The sequence below is a fragment of the Elgaria multicarinata genome, chromosome 21 (genome assembly GCF_023053635.1).
Source record: "Elgaria multicarinata webbii isolate HBS135686 ecotype San Diego chromosome 21, rElgMul1.1.pri, whole genome shotgun sequence".
NCBI lineage: Eukaryota > Metazoa > Chordata > Lepidosauria > Squamata > Anguidae > Elgaria > Elgaria multicarinata.
In genome coordinates, this window is record NC_086191.1 from 13645816 (window position 1) to 13654393 (window position 8578).

The following is an 8578-nucleotide window of genomic DNA, read 5'->3' on the forward strand; positions in this document are numbered from 1 at the left end:
AAATCCAACGTAACCTGTAAATCAGTGGTGGACAACTTGTGGCTTACCACTCTAGCATAACCAGTGGTGAGCGATGATGGGATTTGTAGGCCAAAACATCTGGAGGGCTACACAGTTGCCCAGCCCTGCTGAAAAGTAATCAAACTCAATTGTAACATTGCAGGAGGAATCAGAGAACCTCACACGGTCAGAGAAGGTGATCCAGACGGAAGTGGAGTATCTATTGAAAAAAGCATTAGATAACCTCTTGACTGAAGAAGAGGAAAAGTCCAAGAAGGAAGGGGAGAGCCCAACTTTGCAGGATGAAGGAGAGACACTCCTGGTGAAGGAAGAGACTGAGGAAAGGAAGGCCTGTCTGACAATGAGGAGCGATGAAGGACCGAAATTCCTGGAGGTTGTCGAGGAGGAAGACGAGGATGAGTTAGTGACGAAGGGGGAAAGTGACAGTTTAATTTTGCTGGGTGATGAAATATTGAAGCCCGTGGAGGAGGAAGAGGAGGAGGAGGAGAGGGAAAGTGATCGTCTAACTTTGCTGAGGGAAGAATTGTCGCTCATAGAAGATGAGGATGAGGATGAGGATGAAGAAGAGACAAAGAAGGAAACCGATGGTCTGGCTTTGCAGGATGAAGGAGAAGAACCCCTGGAGAAGGAGAAGGCTGAGGAGAAAGCAAAACGTCGAACATCTCCAGATGAAGTGTTGAAAATGTTGAAAGGCAAGAAGAAGTGGATGGAAGAAGAGGAGGAAACAAAGCAGATTTCGCAGTGAGAGAGGGGGGGAAATACAGACTTTGGGGGGCCCTATAAATAACAGAAGCCCCATCAGTCCATCCCACATAGGGAAATTCCCACTATTGCAAAGCATCCAAAAGTTAAAGTGATAACTTTCTGGGGTTGGAATCCATTTCCTGGGCTGCCTTCTTTTCTGCCTATAATCCCTCTGTAGCACTCCCCCACTTCCACCCCACCATCGTCGGCCTGCCCTGCACCTTGGTGTCGTCTTCCTCCGCACCTTACTTCATAAATTCCTTTGAAACTGCTGGCCATGCAAGAATTCTCACAGGATCCTAAAGCATAGGGTGGTTATAACGAGGCAGACTCTTACGGCCCGTCTATCCCAGTATTGTCTCTACCAGGGCGTCCCCAAGGATATAGTGGGCACATTGGCCAATTGGAAGTGGTGGTGATTCAGAATTGCACGCCACTTTCCAATAACATTATCCAAGCGGTGAACATAACAATATAACGGTAAAATGCAATAACGTGATCACTGTTGAACAATAAAACCGGGAGAGAGCTTTTGGCCAAGACTCCTCCTCGGGCCCTCGGGGAATCATAGGATCATAGAATAGCAGAGTTGGAAGGGGCCTACAAGGCCATCGAGTCCACCCCCCTGCTCAATGCAGGAATCCACCCTAAAGCATCCCTGACAGATGCTTGTCCAGCTGCTTCTTGAAGGCCTCTAGTGTGGGAGAGCCCACAACCTCCCTAGGTAACTGGTTCCATTGTCATACTGCTCTAACAGTCAGGAAGTTTTTCCTGATGTCCAGCTGGAATCTGGCTTCCTGTAAGTTGAGCCCGTTATTCCGTGTCCTGCACTCTGGGAGGATCGAGAAGAGATCCTGGCCCTCCTCTGTGTGACAACCTTTCAAGTATTTGAAGAGTGCTCTCATGTCTCCCCTCAATCTTCTCTTCTCCAGGCTAAACATGCCCAGTTCTTTCAGTCTCTCTTCATTATTATCCTGAGTTACAGACGCATAGACCCATTTCGTTGAATTTCATTTCCCCCCGACATGACTTTTTACCATTCCCGTCTGCACATAGACCTGTAACTCAAGATAACACTCCAATTTCCTTCTGATGAAGCAGATTCTAGTCCGCAAAAGGTTATGCCCAAATAAACACGTCAGCCTTTAAGATGCCACAATACGCTTTTGGGTGCTTCCAGACGGATTGTCTCTACAGGCTTGCATTATGCGTTTGCTCTTTGTTTTCATCTTGAACTATTTCTATAACCTGAAACCTGCTTCTCCCACCCCACCCCGCCTCACACCTCTTCTGTGTGTGTCCCCCCACTTCTCCGCTTCAGTTTAACCCGGAGCAGCGTTGGAAGCTTGTGGGCTATTCACCGACAGGTAAGAAAGCTGGGCAAAGATGGGACCAGGGCGGGGGCGCAGTGGGGCAAGTTGGCATGGGCCTACGATTTTGATGGGACCTACTCCAAGTCCCCCTGGTAGAGGCAAAGATCTTATATACATCTTGAATTAACGTGCCTGCCATTACCTTTTATATAAATCGTTCTAGTTCACATGTATTGAGAACTGATTAAAAAATACTTACTGAGCAGTTTGAAATGGGCCCTACATTTCCTATTTGGCCCGGGGTTATGACCAGCTTTGCCCAGCCCTGGATGGGACCCCCTTCCCCTGGACCACCATCACCACTGCCAACTCAGCCCAGGTGTCCCTTTGTAACAAGGAGCAGAGTGGGTGCGGGAGAGATCCGGGCACGCCATATGAAGAAAGGGTTCCTTTAAAAACTCAGTTCAACTCACTTTGCAGAAAATAAAAGACGCCGTAGAGAAGCAGAGAATATCGATGCTGCCTCCAGGTTACTTTGCCAAGTAAGAATCCTCCAGTCCTGTTTGGTCACCAACATCCAGAATCATTGGGATAGCGTTTCTCAAAACCCTAATGGCATTAAAATTCCATCTGATCTCCCAAGGAGCAATTGCCCATTGGGCAAGGTTTGAGATGTTAATCTAACACTTCTTTCTCACCTCTCCTTCCCCAGTCTTGGCTCTAGTTGGCATCTAATTTCCTGGAACAGCTTTTTTTTTTTTTTTAAACCCCAAAACACAATATACTGATGCCAGGGCAACCAGAGAGGTTTTCCACAGCTAGAGGCTTTTTAGCTGGTCAGTGCTAATGCAATTATCAGATCAGATACCTCCCATGTATGGGGTTTGTAGAAGCATTTGAAAAAAAAATTAAGTGATTTAGGGAATCTCAGGATTGCCACAAGAAGCTCAGATTCCTTCTTGAGTATAGAGACATATGACCCTTCTTGTGTTCTCGGTTGCTTCGTGTGTTTTTTCAATATTAAGCTCTTGTATTTATATTTATTTATTTATTTATTACATTTCTATACCGCCCAATAGCCGAAGCTCTCTGGGCGGTTCACAAAAGGCTTTAGATTGTCTTGCAACCTTCCCCAAAGAGCATAAGAAGTCCTATCATCCCTGAGCCAGCCAACAGCCATGCTGGCTGAGAGGGCTGGTGGAAATTATCATCCCAACGCATCTGGCGAGCACCAGGTTGGAGTAGGCTTTTAGAAGTAGAACTCTTCATTCAGTTCTAGAGGTGCTCACACAAATCAGTTCTTAGCAAGCTGCATTAAGGGAGTTTCCTTGCTCAGACATCCTGTGCCAACATTTCCTGTCCTATGTCTAGATCCTGGGCATCTCCTCTTAGTGCTCATGATGCACCCATGGGGGTCACCTGTTGAAGGAATCTGAGCCACCTGTTGCTGTAGTTGGGGGGAGATATTAAGGTGGAAAAACAGGATGCAGTGTTTTGACTATGCATCTTTGACCGGGTCTTTTCTCTTTTTTAAAGGTTAGGTAAGGTCTTGGATTTGCCTGGATTCCAGGACCTGCTGGTAGGCCTGCAAATCTCTTGTTTTGAACCCTCATCCCTGAACGTTGGGCTTTCCCAGAATGTTTAGATCTTGCGGGGCAGGCAGGGCCGGTGCCAGACAATTTTGCGCCATAGGCAAGGCGAGCTACTTGCACACACACACCCAAAATTTGCCAACTTCGATTTTTAAGAACTGCTAAATTTATTTTAAATTGCAAGAATAAGTAATCCATTTTTGATTATCTTTCGCAAATACAAAAGAAAATATTTTGGCACACAAATAATTTTGAACTGAAAGGCACTCGGTATAATGCATATCTCCGCCATTGGCAGCACAGCATTTAAACAGCTAATTTGTATAAAACGGTGACCCTTAAAGGTCAGTACTGCGCCCCTCTGAGGTCTGTGCCCTGGGCAGCTGCCTAGTTAGCCTGATGGTAGCGCCGGCGTGTTGCCAGGGGCTGGCTGGGGAAATTATTTGATTGATTGATTGATTGCATTTCTATACCGCCCAATAGCTGAAGCTCTCTGGGCGGTTTACAAAATTAAGACAATTCAAGTATAAAACAACAGTATAAAACCATAATATAAAATACAACATAAAAACACAACCAAGATAAAAACAGCAGCAATGCAAAAATACAAATTTAAAATACAAATTTAAAAATTAAATTAATTTCAAATTAATGTATAGACTGTTAAAATACTGGGAGAATAAAAAGGTCTTCACCTGGCATCTAAAGGCATATAATGCCAAGCGAACCTCCTCAGGGAGCTCATTCCACAGCCGAGGTGCCACAGCAGAGAAGGCCCTGCTCTTGGGAGCCACCTGCCTCACTTCCTTTGGCAGGGGCTCGCGGAGAAGGACCCCTGAGGATGACCTTAGGGTCTGGGCAGGTACATATGGGAGGAGGTGTTCCTTCAGATAGCCTGGCCCCAAGCCGTTTAGGGCTTTGAATGTTAATACCAGCACTTTGAATCGGGCCCGGACCTGGCCTGACTCCTTAAATGCTTTGGGGTGGGGGGAAAAGACAAGGAACGGAAACAATTCAGCCGTGTGCGGTTTGTACAGGTCGCCATCGCACGCAGCCCCTGGGGAAACTGGAAGTAAACACAAGTTCTTCCTGTTGCAGATGTCTGCATAGGAGCCATAGAAAGAAAGATCATATGGAAAGCAAGACGTTAGGATGGGATGGGGAGGTGCAGTGAGCCGGATCAGGGGCGGATCTACACAGCGCCCCGAAAGCGATTGTGTAGATCCTGCCCTGGAAGAGGCGGAGGAAGAGGCGGCTGGGGAATCCGGCCACGTCCTTGCCGCCGCCGCCGCCCACCTCCTGCTGCCGGCGAAAGAACCACCCAGGTCGGAGAGCTTCTTCCGCTCTCCGCCCCGCCTTCTTCCGCCGAGTGGTTCTTTCGCGGCAGCAGGAGGTGGGCGGCGGCAAGGACGCAGCTGGATTCCCCAGCCGCCTCTTCCTCCGCCTCTTCCAGGGCAGGATCTACACAATCGCTTTCGGGGCGCACTGCAGGCGCACGCAAGCGCCTTCAGTGCGCTGTGTAGATCCGCCCAATGATTCATTTGGCGGGGCCTTTGGCAAGACCCCTTCCCTCACTGAGTTTACCTTCTCACTGTCATCAGACGCTGCTCCTCCTCTCCTCTTCATAATTGCTACCACTAGCTTGCGCGATAGGCAGAGAGCAAGGCATCCGTGGCATCCGCGACTGCTCCTTGTCACAACCCCCAGCGCAAAAGACGCACGTGAGCACGCAAGCTGTTGTAGCGACAATGAAGAGGGGCAGCAATCCAGGGAGCTCTTGTCAGGGGGCTCCTGCTGGTGCCCAACTACGCCTACTCTTGGCACCGCCCTCTGTAGGGAGCAGGATCTAGCGGCATTGGTGGGTCTGAAAAAGGGGTGGGGGCTTCATGTAGCCAGGTGTTGTCTTCACTCTGGGGTTGTGGGGGTACACAAGGTGGGTTGGGTTTGAAATCCGTCTGGCTGGAGAGTCTCTTCTGACCTACGAACGTTCTTGCAGAAATCGAGGGAGTGGAGAACACGGAACCGGAAATGGGATACCAACCCAAGGTATGAAAGTATCATAGAGTCATAGAATAGTAGAGTTGGAAGGGGCCTCTAAGGCCATCGAGTCCAACCCAGGCCCAACTGAATCCTCGGGCCGGGCCGGCTCACAGCCAACGTGCTGCGCTGTGCCCAACGCCCCTCTTTGCTTGGCGCTCTAGGCGGCCGCCTGAGTGGCCTCTATGGTAGCACCGGCCCTGAGCTTGAAGGACAAATCTGGCCTGCCTGGGTCCCCAGACAACCATGTCTCTTTTCCTTTGGCCCATGCCCTTCTCCCACCCCCACCCCCAATCATTTGCAGGTATCCAGGATTTTTCCTACCTGGCACCTATATGGAAGAGAGAATGGTGTAGGGAAAAAACCCTCCAGGGCTCCCTGCTCAATGCAGGAATCCACCCTAAAGCATCCCTGACCGAAGGCTGTCCAGCTGCCTCTTGAAGGCCTCTAGTGTGGGAGAGCCCACAACCTCCCTAGGTCACTGGTTCCATTGTCGTACTGCTCTAACAGTCAGGAAGTTTTTCCTGACGTCCAGCTGGAATCTGACGTCCTGTAACTTGAGCCCGTTATTCCGTGGATGTCGGTAGGATGATGCTGGGCTCGGTTTTGCATATGTGAGGCAGGGGCGGGGGAGTGGAAATGCACAAAACGTACGGCCAGGAATGTAGAGGGGAGGACGGAACATCCGACTGGCATGTGGCAGCGTGAGAGAGTTGTCAGGGGTGGTGGGGTTTATGGGCTGCCTCACCCAGGAGGACGTCCCATACATTGCATGATTAGGTGCTGAGTTCCTTCTGTTGCACATCGATAAGTGCTCAGTCCTGCTCCAGTGTCCCTGTCTCCATTCTCCTCCAGGACCCAGCACAGCGGCCTCTTGCCACGGCCAGTGCAGTGTCTATTGCTTTGCAAATAAAAATATTCAAAAACAAACAGAGGCATATCTTTGACCTGATCCTTCGGACTCTTTCTTTAAAGGTTAGCTAGGATGTTCTCCGTGGAAACTCCTGAAGAACAGCGTAAGGTAGGTTTCTCAAGGTACCTCAAGGCAGGTTTTCTCAAGGGGAACCTGGGCAGGCCAGAGGTTCTGCACTCCTGCTTTACATTAAAATATTGGGGTTGGAGAGGCAGGCCCCCAGTGTTCAGCATCTCTGCCATAAAGTATAGAGGTCCTAAATAATTTAGGGCATTACTAAATGTACATTGATGGTGCTATATAAATAAATAATAATAATAATAATGTACATTTCACAATCCATCATGGCTGCTCTGGAATCTGCAGCACGCAGTGACCCCCCAATTGAATGGGTGGAGTTTCCAGGGTGGGATGGAGATGTCTTAGGCTGGGTGGGACGGAGAAGGCTTTGGCTGGGTGGGACGGAGATGTCTTTGGCTGGGTGGGACGGAGAAGGCTTTGGCTGGGTGGGATGGAGATGGCTTTGGCTGGGTGGGACGGAGAAGGCTTTGGCTGGGTGGGACGGAGATGTCTTTGGCTGGGTGGGACGGAGAAGGCTTTGGCTGGGTGGGACGGAGATGGCTTTGGCTGGGTGGGACGGAGATGTCTTTGGCTGGGTGGGACGGAGATGGCTTTGGCTGGGTGGGACGGAGATGGCTTTGGCTGGGTGGGACGGAGATGGCTTTGGCTGGGTGGGACGGAGATGGCTTTGGCTGGGTGGGACGGAGATGGCTTTGGCTGGGTGGGATGGAGATGTCTTTGGCTGGAGCGTCCCTTTTAATCTATCAGACTTATTGCAGAAATTAACCCGGAGAAGACAGACGCTTCACAGAGATGAACACTTCTCAAGGTACAAAAACAAAATGCTCTGCAATGCAGCAGCTGCTTTCAGCTGCGTGAAAAGATGCCCAAGCATTAACAAAAATCTAGGCCTGGGATGAGGAACCGAGGTTTCTCAGCCTAATTTCATGCAGCCTGAAAAGATGGGGTGTCAGAGAGAGAGAGAGAGAGAAGGAGTTGGGTGGCACAGAGAAAGAGGGGTAGTGGTGTGGCACATACTGAGAGAGAAAGAGGACGGAGGAGCCCAGAGAGAGAAAGGGGGTGCTTAGAGAGAGGGAGGGAGGATGGGGAAGTTTTATCGTCGTTCTACTAAGCTTTGTCATCTGTAAGTTTTGTTGTGTGCTGTCTTGGGAGGGTTTACCCTAAAAGGTGGTTATAAACCTTTTAAATGAATAACTAAAACGGGTGTTTTATTATACCTTGGTTGTGCTGGGAATTCACAGTGCCAGTAATCATGTTAATTGGCTAAGAATTAGGCAGCTGTGGTTATCCTTGCAGTAGCAGTTCTGGGTCACTGGACAGATGGGGCAGGACATCCCAACCTGGCTAGATTTCGCTTTCTTTCAGAGAAGAGGGTGTTTGACCGGGCTCTTCTCTCCCTGTTCAAGGTTACCTGACATCATGAGCGAAGATTTCCTTGGCCTCGAGGATACGGTAGGGCTGTGAATACATATTTTTCTTTCACTCCACCATCCATGGATAGTGGGCTCTATATTGAAATCTCAATGCTGAAATGGTAGGGGCTGAACTGGGGACGCTGCCCATCAGAGAACTTTGTAGTGAGGAGGGCAGGAAGAGAATGCATAAGGGATAGATGGTCACTGCTTAATTCACCTAAATTACCCATGTGTATATCTGCACATCAGTCCGATATTTGGTGTAGGCCCTACAGCAAATACACCTACACTACAGTGACCTGGTTCACACAACATAACTAGCCAGAGTAAGGATTGAATACAGGTTGGGTACGGGTTGTCGTTGAACTGTGGGTTGTTTTGAATCATGAGTTGTCCTGTTGTGTGAACCCAGCCTTGCTAACTAACCGTGGCTTGTTAACCATGAACAAACCACAGTTCATG